Source organism: Elephas maximus, chromosome 11 (genome assembly GCF_024166365.1).
Source record: "Elephas maximus indicus isolate mEleMax1 chromosome 11, mEleMax1 primary haplotype, whole genome shotgun sequence".
NCBI lineage: Eukaryota > Metazoa > Chordata > Mammalia > Proboscidea > Elephantidae > Elephas > Elephas maximus.
The window spans coordinates 6,687,429-6,701,998 of NC_064829.1; positions in this window are offsets into that span (position 1 = coordinate 6,687,429).

Here is a 14,570-nt window from a genome sequence, read left to right on the forward strand (position 1 = left end):
AAACCTAATCCTAGCCCTAGACCTAATCCGAACCTAACCCTAACTGCACCCTTGACCCTAAAGAGAACACTAACTCTAACCCTAAACCTGGACCTAAACCTAAATCTTCCCCTACACCTAAACCTAAACCTAAAAATAACTCCAACTCTAACCCTAATCATAACACTTATCCTAAACCCAAACTTTAACTGTAAAACTAACCGTAACCCTCACCCTAACCCCTAGCCGTAATCCCCCAAACCTAACCCTAATGCAATCCCTAACCTTAACCCTAAAACTAACCTGAAACCCCTGAGCCCTAACAATAACCCTAACTCTAACACAAACCCTAACCCCTAACACCAAAGCCTAATCCAAAACTTAAACCTAACTCTCACCCTAACTCTAACACTAACCCGAAACCTAATCATAAACCTAAACCAAACCCAACCATGACCAGAACCACAATTCCTAACCGGAACCCTCACCCAAACCCTAACCCTAAACTACACCTCTAACCACTAACACCTTACCATAAACCTAATCCTAACCTTTATCCTAACCCTCACCCTTAACCTAAACTTCACACTAACCCTAACCAAAGCATAACCCAAACCCTAAACATAACCCCTAACCCAAAACCGAACCCTAAACCTAACCTTAACACTAAGCTGAACACAAAACCAAACTTTAGCCCAAACCATAAAAATAACCCTCACCCTATCCTAAACTTCATCCAAACCCTAACCCTAAGCCTAAACCTAACCCAAACCCTATCCTTGAACATAACTCTAACCATAATGCTAGTCCAAATGTAACCCTAAACCTAACCCTAACCTTAACCATGGCCCACTTGTAACCCTAAACCTAACCCTTACGACATCTCTGACCCTAACCCTCACCCTAAACCTAATCCTAACCCTGACCCTAACCCTAACCTAACCTTAACCTAACATTAAGGCTACCATAAACTTACACCTAACCCTAACCTCTAACCCTAACTCTAACTGTAACCCTAGCCCTAACCCTAACAGTAACACCCAAAACACTCAACTGTAAATGGAACTCTAACTCTTACCCTAACACTATACTTAACCCTAAACAGAACCCTACCCTAAACCTTACCGAAACAATAACCCCTAACCCTAACTCTAAACCTAATCATTAGCCTAAACCTAAACTTAACCTTAAACCTAAACCTAAACACTCACCCGAACTCTAACCCTAACCCTAAACCTAAAACAAACCCTCACCCTTAACCAAAATTTCACCCTAACCATAACGCTAAACCTACCTTCAATTCATTCAAACCCTAACCAAAACTAAAACTAACCCTAACGCTAACACTAACCTCAAACCTAAAACTAAACATAACCTAACCCTAACCCCTAACCCTAAACCTCATAATTAAAATAAACTTCACACTAAGCCTAACCCTAAAACTAAAAAAACAACCTAAACATGACACTAAATCTCCACCTAACCCTGACCCTAACCCTAACCCTAATCCTAAACATAAACCTAATCCTAACCCTAATTCTAACCCTAACCCTAACTGTAACACCCTAAAACATCAACTTAACTGTAAACCTGACACTAACCCTCACACGAATCCCTAACCCATCCCCCAATCCTAACCCTATCCCTAATCCTAGCCCTAACCCTGAACTAAACCTGACCCTTACCCTAACCCTAAAATTAACCCTAACATTAACTCTACCCTAACCCTAAACTTAAACCTAACAATAACTCTAAACGTAACCCTATCCCTAACCCAGCACTACCCTTTACCGCAAACCTAGCCTTCACAGTAACCTTACCCCTACCGTAACCCTAACCCTAAACCTAACCCTGACACTAACCTTAACCCTAACTCTAACCTTAACCCTAACACTCACTGTTAACTGAAACTTCACCCTAACCCTAACCCTAACTCTAACTCTAACCCTAACCATAACAATTAGCCTAAACCCTCTCCTTAACGGTAAACCTAACACTAACACACACCCTAACCCTTAACCGTGTCCCCAACCCTAAACCTAATGCTATCCCTAAACTTATCCCTAACCCTAACTCTAACACGAAGAGTATCCCTAATCTAATCCTAACCCTAACATTAACCTTAAACTGAAGACTAGCCTAACCATAAACCTAAACCTAACACCCTAAACCTAATGTCTAACATTATAATTCTAACCCTAATCCTAACCCTTATCCTAACCCTCACACTTAACCTGAACTTCACACTAATACTAACCCTGTTCGTAAATCTAACCCTAAACATAACCCCTAACCCTAATCCAAACCCTAAACCTGATCTTAAAAGTAACGTGAGCACAAACCCAAACTCCAGCCCTAACCATAAAAATAACCCTCACCCTAGCCTAAACATCATCCAAACCCTAACCCTAACCTTAGCCCTAACCTAAACCTAAGCAAAACCCTTACCTTAAACCTAACTCTAACCATAACACTAGTCCATCTGAAACCCTAAACCTAACCCTTACAATAGCCCTGAACCTAACCCTAACCCTAAACATAATCCTAATCCTAAACCTAACCCTAACTCTAAACTTGACCCTAAATAGAACACTAGCTCTGACCCTAAATACAACACTAACTCTAACCCTAAACTTGGACGTAAACCTAAATATTACCCTACACCTAACCCTAACCCTAAACCTAACCCTAACTCGAACTCTAACCCTAATCATAACACTTACCCTAAACCCTCACCTTAACTGTAAAACTAACCGTAACCTTCACTCTAACCCCTAACCGTAGCCCACAACCCTAACCCTAATGCTAACCCTAGCCCTAACCACAACACTAACCTGAAACCCCTAAGCCATAAAGATAACACTAACCCTAACGCAAACCCGAACCCATAACACCAAAACCTAACCTAAACCTTAACAGTACCCCTCACCCTAACTCTAACACTAACCCGAAACCTAATCATAAACCTAACCCTAACACTGAACCAAACTTAACCATGACCAGAACCACAATGCCTAACCGAAACTTTCACCCAAACCCTAACCCTAAACTACACTTCTAAACCCTAACACCTTACCATAACCATAATCCTAACTCTACCCAACCCTAACCATAAACCTAACACTCACCCCAACCACAATGCCTAACACAAATCGTAATCCTAACTGTTACACTTAACTTAACCCTAACCTAATATCTAACCCTAACCCTAAAACTAAACAGAACCCATACACTTAACCCTAACCCTAAACATAAACTTAACACTAACCTGAAAACGAACCCAAACCTTAGCCATAACCCTAACCCTCACCCTACTTTACTTCACCCTATCCCTAACCTAAAGCTAACCCTAACTTTAGCCCTAATCCTACCCCTAAACCTAACCCTAACCTTAACCTTGGCCCATCTGTAACCCTAAACCTAACCCTTGTAATAACTCTGACACTAACCCTCGCCCGAAACCTGATTTTAATCCTAACCGTGACCCTAACCCTAACCTAACCTTAACCCTAACTTTAAGCCTACCATAAACTTAACCTAAAACTAACCCCTAACCCAACTCTAACCCTAAACCTAGCCCTAACCCTAACTGTAACAGTTACGCAAAACCCTCACCTTAACTGTAAACGTAAATCTAACTCTTACCGTAACCCTAAACTTAACCCTAATTATAACCCTATCCTAAACCTAACTGAAACACTAACCACTAACCCTAACTCTAACCCTAATGCTTAGCCTAAACCTAACCTTAACCCTAAACCTAACCTTAACCACTAACCCTAACTCTAACCCTAACCCGAAACCAAACCCTCACACTTAACCAAAATTTCAACCTAACCATAACCCTAAACCTACCCTAACTTCATTCAAACCCTAACCCTAAGCTAAACTAACACTAAACCTAATCTTAACCCTAAACCTAAATCTAACCCTAACCCTGAATCTAACCTGAACTCTAAACCAAAACCCTAAACCTGACCCTAACATTAATCCAAACGCCTACCCCAACCCTAACCCTCATCCTTAACCTAAATTTCACCCTAAACCTAAGCCTAAAGCACTATCACCATACTCTAGCCCTAACTCTAAACCTAACCTAACTCTAACCCTAAACCTTACTGTAACACCCAAAAATATCAGCTTAATGTGAACATAACACTAATCCTCACACGAAACCCTAACCCTTTCCCTAACCCTAACCCTATCCCTCATCCTAACCCGAAACCTGACGTAAACCCTACTCTTACCCTAACCTTAAACTTAACCTTAACTCTACCCTAACCTTAACCGTAAACCTAACAATAACTCTAAACCTGACCTTAACCCTAACCCTAAACCCTAGCACTAACTCTAAACCTAACCCTAACCTAGCCTTACACTTTACCGTAAGCCTAGTCTTAACCCTAACCCGACCGCTACCTTAACCCTAACCTAAACCTAACCCTAACACTAACCTTAACCCTAAACCTAACATTAACCCTGAACCCCACTATTAACTGAAACTTCACCATGACCCTAACTCTAACCCTAACCATAACAATTACCCTAAACCCTCACCTTAACTGTAAACCTAAACCTAACCCTCACCATATCCCCAAACCTCACCCTAACCCCTAACTATATTCCTAACCCTAAACCTAATGCTATCCCTAACCCTAACTGTAACCCTAACACGAACAGTAACCCTAATCTAACACTAACCCTAACATTAACCCTAAACTTAAACCTACCCTAACCATAAACCTAAAACTAGCACCCTAAACCTAACGTCTAACACTAACCCTAATCCTAACCCTCACCCTAACTCTCACCCTTAACCTAAACTTCACACTAACCCTAAACCTAAAACTAACCCTAACACTAAACCTAACCCCTAACCCTAAACTGGACCCTAAATCTAACCATAACACTAACCTGAACACAAACCCAAACTCTAGCCCTAACCCTAAAAGTAACCCTCAGCCTATGCTAAACTTCAACCAAATCCTAACCTTAACCATAACCGTAAACGTAAACCTAGCCCAAACCCTAACCTTAAACCTAACTCTAACCGTAAAGCTAGTCCATCTGTAACCCTAAACCTAAGCCTTACAATAGCTCTGAACCGAACCCTAATCCTAAGCCCAACAATAGACCTAATCCTAAACCTAACCCGAACTCTAAACTTGACCCTAAATAGAACACTAACTCTAACCCTAAACCAGGACTTAAACCTAAAACTTACCCTGCACCTAACCCTGCACCTAACCCTAACTCTAACTCTAACCCTAATCATACCACTTGCCCTAAAACCTAACCTTAACTGCAATACTAACTGTAACCCTCACCTAACCCCTAACCGTACCCCCAAAAGCTAACCCTAATGCTATCCCTAACCCTAACCCTAACCCTAACACTCACCTGAAAACCTAAGCCCTAACGATAACCCTAACCCTAACCCAAAACCTAACCCCTAGCACCAAAGCCTGACCCTAACTCGAACACTAACCCTAAACCTAATCATAAAACTAACCCTCACCCTAAACCAAAACTAACCATGAGCAGAACCACAATGCCTAACCGGAACCCTCACCCAAGCCCTAACCCAAAACTACTCCTCTAATCCCTAACACCTTACCATAACCAGAATCCTAACCCTACCCAACCCTAATCCTAAACCTAATCCTCACACCAACCACAATGCCTAACACAAACCGTAAACCTAACCCTAACCGTAACACTGAACTTAACCTTAACCTAAAATCTACCCCTAACCCTAAAAGTAAACAGAACCCATAAACTTATTCCTAACCCTAAACATAACCTTAACACTAATCTGAAAACTCAAGCAAACCTTAGCCATAACCCTAACCCTCACCCTATCTTAAACTTCACCCTATCCCTAATCTAAAGCACACCCTAACTTTAACCCTGACCCTAACCTTAACCTTGGCCCACCTGTAACCCCAAACCTAACCCTTACAATAACTCTGACCCTAACCCTCACCCTAAACCTAATCCTAATCCTAACCCTGACCCTAACCCTAACCAAACTTTAACCCTAACTTTACCCTACCGTAAACTTAAACCTAACCCTAACCTGTAACCCGAAATCTAAACCTAACCCTAGCCCTAGCCCTAAACCTAACCCTAACCCTAAATGTAACACTTACCCAAAACCCTCACCTTAACTGTAACCATAAATCTAACTCTTAACCTAACCCTAAATATAACCCTACCCTAAACCTAACCGAAACACTAACACCTAACTCGAAATCAAATCCTGATCTTTAGCCTAAACCTAACCTTAACCCTAAGCCTAACCATAACCACTAACCCTAATTCTAACCCTAACCCTAAGCCTGATCCTAAACCGAACCCTAACCCTTACCCTAAACCTGACCCTAACATTAACCGAAACACCTAACCCTAACCCAAACCCTAAACCTAACCCTAACCTTAACCCAAACACCTAACCCTAACGCTAACCCTAACCCTCATCCTTAACATAAATTTCAAGATAAACCTAAGCCTAACCTTAACCCTAAAACTAAACCTAACCCTAAAAAAAACTATCCCCTAAATATAGCCCTAAACCTAAACCTCATCCTAACCCTAACTACAACCCTGACCTAACCGTAACACTGTAAAACATCAGCTTAAGTGTAAACCTAACACTAACCCTCCCACGAACACCTAACCCTTTCCCTAACCCTAACCCTATCCCTAATCCTAACCTTAACCCTGACCTAAACCTAACACTTACCCTAACGCTAAACTTAACCTTAACTCCACCCTAAAACTAACAAAAACTCTAAACCTGACCCTACCTCTTACCCTAAACCCTAGTACTAGCTCTAACTCTAAACCTAACCCTAACCTAGCCCTACCCTTTACCGTAAACCTAGCCTTAACCCTAACCTTACCCCTACCCTAACCCTAACCCTAACACTAAACTTAACCCTAACTGTAATCTTAACCCTAACCCTTACCCTGACCCTGACTATTAACTGAAACTTCACCCTAAACCTAACCCAAACTCTAACTCGAACCCTAACTATAACACTTACCCTAAACCCTCACCTTAACTGTAAACCTAACCCTAACCCACACCCTAACCACAACCCTCACCCTAACCCCTAACCGTATCCCCAACCCTAAACCTAATGCGATCCCTAACCCTATCCCTAACCCAAAGACGAACATTAAACCTAATCTAACTCTAACTCTAACATTAACCCAACCCTAACCATAAACCTAACGTTAGCATCCTAAATCTAACCTCTAACACTAACTATAATCCTAACCCTAATTCTAACTCTTATCCTAAACCTCACCCTTAACCTAAACTTCACACTAACCCTAAACCAAAACATAACCCTAACCCTAAACATAACCCCTAACCCTAACCTGAACCCTAGCCTTAAAGCTAACCTGGACACAAACCCAAACTCTAGCCCTAACCATAAAAATAACCCTCACCCTATCCTAAACTTCATCCAAACTCTAACACTACCTTAAACCTAAACCTAAACCTAACCCAAACCCTAACCTTAAACCTACCTCTAACCATAACGCTAGTCCATCTGTAACCCTAAACCTAACCCTTACAATAGCCCTGAAATTAACCCTAAACCTAATCCTAGCCCTAGACCTAATCCGAACCTAACCCTAACTGCACCCTTGACCCTAAAGAGAACACTAACTCTAACCCTAAACCTGGACCTAAACCTAAATCTTCCCCTACACCTAAACCTAAACCTAAAAATAACTCCAACTCTAACCCTAATCATAACACTTATCCTAAACCCAAACTTTAACTGTAAAACTAACCGTAACCCTCACCCTAACCCCTAGCCGTAATCCCCCAAACCTAACCCTAATGCAATCCCTAACCTTAACCCTAAAACTAACCTGAAACCCCTGAGCCCTAACAATAACCCTAACTCTAACACAAACCCTAACCCCTAACACCAAAGCCTAATCCAAAACTTAAACCTAACTCTCACCCTAACTCTAACACTAACCCGAAACCTAATCATAAACCTAAACCAAACCCAACCATGACCAGAACCACAATTCCTAACCGGAACCCTCACCCAAACCCTAACCCTAAACTACACCTCTAACCACTAACACCTTACCATAAACCTAATCCTAACCTTTATCCTAACCCTCACCCTTAACCTAAACTTCACACTAACCCTAACCAAAGCATAACCCAAACCCTAAACATAACCCCTAACCCAAAACCGAACCCTAAACCTAACCTTAACACTAAGCTGAACACAAAACCAAACTTTAGCCCAAACCATAAAAATAACCCTCACCCTATCCTAAACTTCATCCAAACCCTAACCCTAAGCCTAAACCTAACCCAAACCCTATCCTTGAACATAACTCTAACCATAATGCTAGTCCAAATGTAACCCTAAACCTAACCCTAACCTTAACCATGGCCCACTTGTAACCCTAAACCTAACCCTTACGACATCTCTGACCCTAACCCTCACCCTAAACCTAATCCTAACCCTGACCCTAACCCTAACCTAACCTTAACCTAACATTAAGGCTACCATAAACTTACACCTAACCCTAACCTCTAACCCTAACTCTAACTGTAACCCTAGCCCTAACCCTAACAGTAACACCCAAAACACTCAACTGTAAATGGAACTCTAACTCTTACCCTAACACTATACTTAACCCTAAACAGAACCCTACCCTAAACCTTACCGAAACAATAACCCCTAACCCTAACTCTAAACCTAATCATTAGCCTAAACCTAAACTTAACCTTAAACCTAAACCTAAACACTCACCCGAACTCTAACCCTAACCCTAAACCTAAAACAAACCCTCACCCTTAACCAAAATTTCACCCTAACCATAACGCTAAACCTACCTTCAATTCATTCAAACCCTAACCAAAACTAAAACTAACCCTAACGCTAACACTAACCTCAAACCTAAAACTAAACATAACCTAACCCTAACCCCTAACCCTAAACCTCATAATTAAAATAAACTTCACACTAAGCCTAACCCTAAAACTAAAAAAACAACCTAAACATGACACTAAATCTCCACCTAACCCTGACCCTAACCCTAACCCTAATCCTAAACATAAACCTAATCCTAACCCTAATTCTAACCCTAACCCTAACTGTAACACCCTAAAACATCAACTTAACTGTAAACCTGACACTAACCCTCACACGAATCCCTAACCCATCCCCCAATCCTAACCCTATCCCTAATCCTAGCCCTAACCCTGAACTAAACCTGACCCTTACCCTAACCCTAAAATTAACCCTAACATTAACTCTACCCTAACCCTAAACTTAAACCTAACAATAACTCTAAACGTAACCCTATCCCTAACCCAGCACTACCCTTTACCGCAAACCTAGCCTTCACAGTAACCTTACCCCTACCGTAACCCTAACCCTAAACCTAACCCTGACACTAACCTTAACCCTAACTCTAACCTTAACCCTAACACTCACTGTTAACTGAAACTTCACCCTAACCCTAACCCTAACTCTAACTCTAACCCTAACCATAACAATTAGCCTAAACCCTCTCCTTAACGGTAAACCTAACACTAACACACACCCTAACCCTTAACCGTGTCCCCAACCCTAAACCTAATGCTATCCCTAAACTTATCCCTAACCCTAACTCTAACACGAAGAGTATCCCTAATCTAATCCTAACCCTAACATTAACCTTAAACTGAAGACTAGCCTAACCATAAACCTAAACCTAACACCCTAAACCTAATGTCTAACATTATAATTCTAACCCTAATCCTAACCCTTATCCTAACCCTCACACTTAACCTGAACTTCACACTAATACTAACCCTGTTCGTAAATCTAACCCTAAACATAACCCCTAACCCTAATCCAAACCCTAAACCTGATCTTAAAAGTAACGTGAGCACAAACCCAAACTCCAGCCCTAACCATAAAAATAACCCTCACCCTAGCCTAAACATCATCCAAACCCTAACCCTAACCTTAGCCCTAACCTAAACCTAAGCAAAACCCTTACCTTAAACCTAACTCTAACCATAACACTAGTCCATCTGAAACCCTAAACCTAACCCTTACAATAGCCCTGAACCTAACCCTAACCCTAAACATAATCCTAATCCTAAACCTAACCCTAACTCTAAACTTGACCCTAAATAGAACACTAGCTCTGACCCTAAATACAACACTAACTCTAACCCTAAACTTGGACGTAAACCTAAATATTACCCTACACCTAACCCTAACCCTAAACCTAACCCTAACTCGAACTCTAACCCTAATCATAACACTTACCCTAAACCCTCACCTTAACTGTAAAACTAACCGTAACCTTCACTCTAACCCCTAACCGTAGCCCACAACCCTAACCCTAATGCTAACCCTAGCCCTAACCACAACACTAACCTGAAACCCCTAAGCCATAAAGATAACACTAACCCTAACGCAAACCCGAACCCATAACACCAAAACCTAACCTAAACCTTAACAGTACCCCTCACCCTAACTCTAACACTAACCCGAAACCTAATCATAAACCTAACCCTAACACTGAACCAAACTTAACCATGACCAGAACCACAATGCCTAACCGAAACTTTCACCCAAACCCTAACCCTAAACTACACTTCTAAACCCTAACACCTTACCATAACCATAATCCTAACTCTACCCAACCCTAACCATAAACCTAACACTCACCCCAACCACAATGCCTAACACAAATCGTAATCCTAACTGTTACACTTAACTTAACCCTAACCTAATATCTAACCCTAACCCTAAAACTAAACAGAACCCATACACTTAACCCTAACCCTAAACATAAACTTAACACTAACCTGAAAACGAACCCAAACCTTAGCCATAACCCTAACCCTCACCCTACTTTACTTCACCCTATCCCTAACCTAAAGCTAACCCTAACTTTAGCCCTAATCCTACCCCTAAACCTAACCCTAACCTTAACCTTGGCCCATCTGTAACCCTAAACCTAACCCTTGTAATAACTCTGACACTAACCCTCGCCCGAAACCTGATTTTAATCCTAACCGTGACCCTAACCCTAACCTAACCTTAACCCTAACTTTAAGCCTACCATAAACTTAACCTAAAACTAACCCCTAACCCAACTCTAACCCTAAACCTAGCCCTAACCCTAACTGTAACAGTTACGCAAAACCCTCACCTTAACTGTAAACGTAAATCTAACTCTTACCGTAACCCTAAACTTAACCCTAATTATAACCCTATCCTAAACCTAACTGAAACACTAACCACTAACCCTAACTCTAACCCTAATGCTTAGCCTAAACCTAACCTTAACCCTAAACCTAACCTTAACCACTAACCCTAACTCTAACCCTAACCCGAAACCAAACCCTCACACTTAACCAAAATTTCAACCTAACCATAACCCTAAACCTACCCTAACTTCATTCAAACCCTAACCCTAAGCTAAACTAACACTAAACCTAATCTTAACCCTAAACCTAAATCTAACCCTAACCCTGAATCTAACCTGAACTCTAAACCAAAACCCTAAACCTGACCCTAACATTAATCCAAACGCCTACCCCAACCCTAACCCTCATCCTTAACCTAAATTTCACCCTAAACCTAAGCCTAAAGCACTATCACCATACTCTAGCCCTAACTCTAAACCTAACCTAACTCTAACCCTAAACCTTACTGTAACACCCAAAAATATCAGCTTAATGTGAACATAACACTAATCCTCACACGAAACCCTAACCCTTTCCCTAACCCTAACCCTATCCCTCATCCTAACCCGAAACCTGACGTAAACCCTACTCTTACCCTAACCTTAAACTTAACCTTAACTCTACCCTAACCTTAACCGTAAACCTAACAATAACTCTAAACCTGACCTTAACCCTAACCCTAAACCCTAGCACTAACTCTAAACCTAACCCTAACCTAGCCTTACACTTTACCGTAAGCCTAGTCTTAACCCTAACCCGACCGCTACCTTAACCCTAACCTAAACCTAACCCTAACACTAACCTTAACCCTAAACCTAACATTAACCCTGAACCCCACTATTAACTGAAACTTCACCATGACCCTAACTCTAACCCTAACCATAACAATTACCCTAAACCCTCACCTTAACTGTAAACCTAAACCTAACCCTCACCATATCCCCAAACCTCACCCTAACCCCTAACTATATTCCTAACCCTAAACCTAATGCTATCCCTAACCCTAACTGTAACCCTAACACGAACAGTAACCCTAATCTAACACTAACCCTAACATTAACCCTAAACTTAAACCTACCCTAACCATAAACCTAAAACTAGCACCCTAAACCTAACGTCTAACACTAACCCTAATCCTAACCCTCACCCTAACTCTCACCCTTAACCTAAACTTCACACTAACCCTAAACCTAAAACTAACCCTAACACTAAACCTAACCCCTAACCCTAAACTGGACCCTAAATCTAACCATAACACTAACCTGAACACAAACCCAAACTCTAGCCCTAACCCTAAAAGTAACCCTCAGCCTATGCTAAACTTCAACCAAATCCTAACCTTAACCATAACCGTAAACGTAAACCTAGCCCAAACCCTAACCTTAAACCTAACTCTAACCGTAAAGCTAGTCCATCTGTAACCCTAAACCTAAGCCTTACAATAGCTCTGAACCGAACCCTAATCCTAAGCCCAACAATAGACCTAATCCTAAACCTAACCCGAACTCTAAACTTGACCCTAAATAGAACACTAACTCTAACCCTAAACCAGGACTTAAACCTAAAACTTACCCTGCACCTAACCCTGCACCTAACCCTAACTCTAACTCTAACCCTAATCATACCACTTGCCCTAAAACCTAACCTTAACTGCAATACTAACTGTAACCCTCACCTAACCCCTAACCGTACCCCCAAAAGCTAACCCTAATGCTATCCCTAACCCTAACCCTAACCCTAACACTCACCTGAAAACCTAAGCCCTAACGATAACCCTAACCCTAACCCAAAACCTAACCCCTAGCACCAAAGCCTGACCCTAACTCGAACACTAACCCTAAACCTAATCATAAAACTAACCCTCACCCTAAACCAAAACTAACCATGAGCAGAACCACAATGCCTAACCGGAACCCTCACCCAAGCCCTAACCCAAAACTACTCCTCTAATCCCTAACACCTTACCATAACCAGAATCCTAACCCTACCCAACCCTAATCCTAAACCTAATCCTCACACCAACCACAATGCCTAACACAAACCGTAAACCTAACCCTAACCGTAACACTGAACTTAACCTTAACCTAAAATCTACCCCTAACCCTAAAAGTAAACAGAACCCATAAACTTATTCCTAACCCTAAACATAACCTTAACACTAATCTGAAAACTCAAGCAAACCTTAGCCATAACCCTAACCCTCACCCTATCTTAAACTTCACCCTATCCCTAATCTAAAGCACACCCTAACTTTAACCCTGACCCTAACCTTAACCTTGGCCCACCTGTAACCCCAAACCTAACCCTTACAATAACTCTGACCCTAACCCTCACCCTAAACCTAATCCTAATCCTAACCCTGACCCTAACCCTAACCAAACTTTAACCCTAACTTTACCCTACCGTAAACTTAAACCTAACCCTAACCTGTAACCCGAAATCTAAACCTAACCCTAGCCCTAGCCCTAAACCTAACCCTAACCCTAAATGTAACACTTACCCAAAACCCTCACCTTAACTGTAACCATAAATCTAACTCTTAACCTAACCCTAAATATAACCCTACCCTAAACCTAACCGAAACACTAACACCTAACTCGAAATCAAATCCTGATCTTTAGCCTAAACCTAACCTTAACCCTAAGCCTAACCATAACCACTAACCCTAATTCTAACCCTAACCCTAAGCCTGATCCTAAACCGAACCCTAACCCTTACCCTAAACCTGACCCTAACATTAACCGAAACACCTAACCCTAACCCAAACCCTAAACCTAACCCTAACCTTAACCCAAACACCTAACCCTAACGCTAACCCTAACCCTCATCCTTAACATAAATTTCAAGATAAACCTAAGCCTAACCTTAACCCTAAAACTAAACCTAACCCTAAAAAAAACTATCCCCTAAATATAGCCCTAAACCTAAACCTCATCCTAACCCTAACTACAACCCTGACCTAACCGTAACACTGTAAAACATCAGCTTAAGTGTAAACCTAACACTAACCCTCCCACGAACACCTAACCCTTTCCCTAACCCTAACCCTATCCCTAATCCTAACCTTAACTCTGACCTAAACCTAACACTTACCCTAACGCTAAACTTAACCTTAACTCCACCCTAAAACTAACAAAAACTCTAAACCTGACCCTACCTCTTACCCTAAACCCTAGTACTCGCTCTAACTCTAAACCTAACCCTAACCTAGCCCTACCCTTTACCGTAAACCTAGCCTTAACCCTAACCTTACCCCTACCCTAACCCTAACCCTAACCCTAACACTAAACTTAACCCTAACTGTAATCTTAACCCTAACCCTTACCCTGACCCTGACTATTAACTGAAA